Here is a 2,500-nt window from a genome sequence, read left to right on the forward strand (position 1 = left end):
ATCCCGGGACACGTCCACCCCAAAAATTTTCGAATACTTTCACCCCCTCCATACTCTCTCCCTCCAATCTGATATTCAATTTTTCATCACCTAATTTTTTTGGTTAAATCCTCATAACCTTACTTTTTTCCTGTATTCATTTAATTTTTTTTTTTGCACACCCTCCCAAAACCCATCCCCCAAAATTCCCGAGCTTTTCCTTCAGAATCACCCAAGAGCACAGTGTCATCAGCAAAGAGCAGCTGTGACAACCCCCATTTTGTGTGGGGGATTCTTTTTTTAACTCCACGCCCCCTTGCCAAGACCCCCCTTTTACTTCTCTTACAACCCCATCTATAAATATATTTAAAACAACCACGGTGACATCACACACCCTTTGTCTAAGGCCTATTTTTTACTGGGAAAAAATTTCCCTTTTTCCTACAAAATTTAACTTGAGCCTCACTGTCCTCAAAAACTTTTCACTGCTTTCAGAACCTACCCCTAAAATTTACCCCTTGCAACATCCCCCTCACTTCCCCTACCCAAACCCTGTCATACGCCTTTTCCAAATCCATAAATGCCAAAAAGACCTCTTTACCCCATCTAAAACTGTTCATTTCATTTTCACTGTAAACACCTGGTCCACACAACCCCTACCTTCCTAAAGCCTCCTTGTTCATCTGCACCCCCATTCTCCGCCCTTACTTTTAATTTTTTTCCCAATTATAACCCCACCATACATTTTTTACCAGGTACACTCAAAAAACTTATCCCCTATAATTTTTGCACTTTTTTACCCTTTTTTTGGGTTTTATACAAAGGAACTATGAGTTTTTTCCAAAACCCCTTAGGAAATTTTACCCTCTTCCATACATTTATTAAATAATTGCACCAACCACTCCAAAACTATATCCCCACCTGCTTTTAACATTTCTATCTTTAACCCATCAATCCTCCGCCTTTTAAAATTTTTCCCCCATTTTACCTACTGCCTCACGAACTTCCCCCCATTTACAACTGGCTCCCTTCCCCACCCTACAAGATGTTATTTCCTTGCCCTATACACGAAATCAAACTTCCTATCTTCATCAACATTTAACAATTCCTCAAAAAAATTCCCTCCATTTTCCCAATACCTCTTTAACCCCCATTTAATAACTCTCCTCTCCCCATTTTTTAAATGACAAACCATTTGTTTCTAGGCTTTTTTAACGGGTTTAAATTTCCCCTAAAACTTTTTCTTTTATTTTTAAAAAAAATTTGTTGATAACATCTCACCCCCCTTTCCCCATTTGCTCCTTTTTTCATTGCTTCACCACTCTTTAACCCCCTTTTTCCATATACCCTTCCCCCCTTGCATCACTTCTACTTTTTAAAAAATTCTCATATATTTAAATTTTTTCTCCCCTTTCTACTCTCTTTTACCATCATTCCACCAATCGCCCCTTTTTCCCCCCTGCACCCTTTTTTCCCCAAACACAAACTTCCTTTAACACTCTAAAATACATTTTTAAACCTACCCCATACCTCTTGACCCCATTGCCATGCTCCCCAATTTGCCCATCTTCCTCCAATAGCTGTTTTTATCTTACCCTAACTCCCCCTTTTTGTTTTAAAAACCCTTTACCTCCCCTCTTCCCGATGCTTCTATTCTCCCTTTTATCCCCCTCTACCTTTTACTTTTCCCCGGGAAAACTAAAAAGAAAGTGATCTGATATATCTGTGGTCCCCCTATAAACATGTACATCCTGAAGTCTACTCAAAGTCTTTTTTTCCCTCAAAACATAACCCAAAAAACTACTGTCATTTCGCCCTACATCATATCGGATTTATTTATCCTCTTTTTTCCCCCAAAAATGTATTAATTTTTAAATTAAACCCCTTTCTATACAAAAACCCCAAAGGGCCCCCTTATCATTTTCACCTGGCACCCCAAACTTACTCTACCACAACCCCCTCTAAAAGTTTTTCCTACTTTAGCATTCAGGTCCCTACTACAATTACTTCTACTTGGGTTTTAAAGGCTCCATACATTCACTTAACATCTCCCAAAACCCCTTTTCCCCTGCATTCCCCCTTCTCCAGGTGCATACAAAGTTTTTTATGACCCCCTTCCGGGATCCAACCCTTTTCTTTTAAACCCAAATTTTGGGAAATTTTTTAAAATTCATATTCTTTTTTTTCTCCTTCCATAACTGATCATTTTAACATTACTGCTAATTTTCCCCTTCCCCCTTTTTTTTAACCTCCCAGATAATTAAATTTTAAACCCCCTTTATTTCCCCCCCTGAAACCTCCCCCCTTCAGCTTTTTTTTCTGCTTTTTGAGCCGGGGGCATCCAACTTCTTTTTTTATTCCCTAACATCAGCAATCCCTGTTTTTTGCCCTCCGCACACATCCACGCACATTTTAAGGAAACCCCCGTTTTATAAAGTTTTTCTTTCTTTTTTTTTTAGTAAATGTATAAAAAAAATTTTCAGCCCATTGCTCCCCGGGGATTTTAGTCGCCCCATAAGAC

Source organism: Cherax quadricarinatus, chromosome 22 (genome assembly GCF_038502225.1).
Source record: "Cherax quadricarinatus isolate ZL_2023a chromosome 22, ASM3850222v1, whole genome shotgun sequence".
NCBI classification, from domain to species: domain Eukaryota; kingdom Metazoa; phylum Arthropoda; class Malacostraca; order Decapoda; family Parastacidae; genus Cherax; species Cherax quadricarinatus.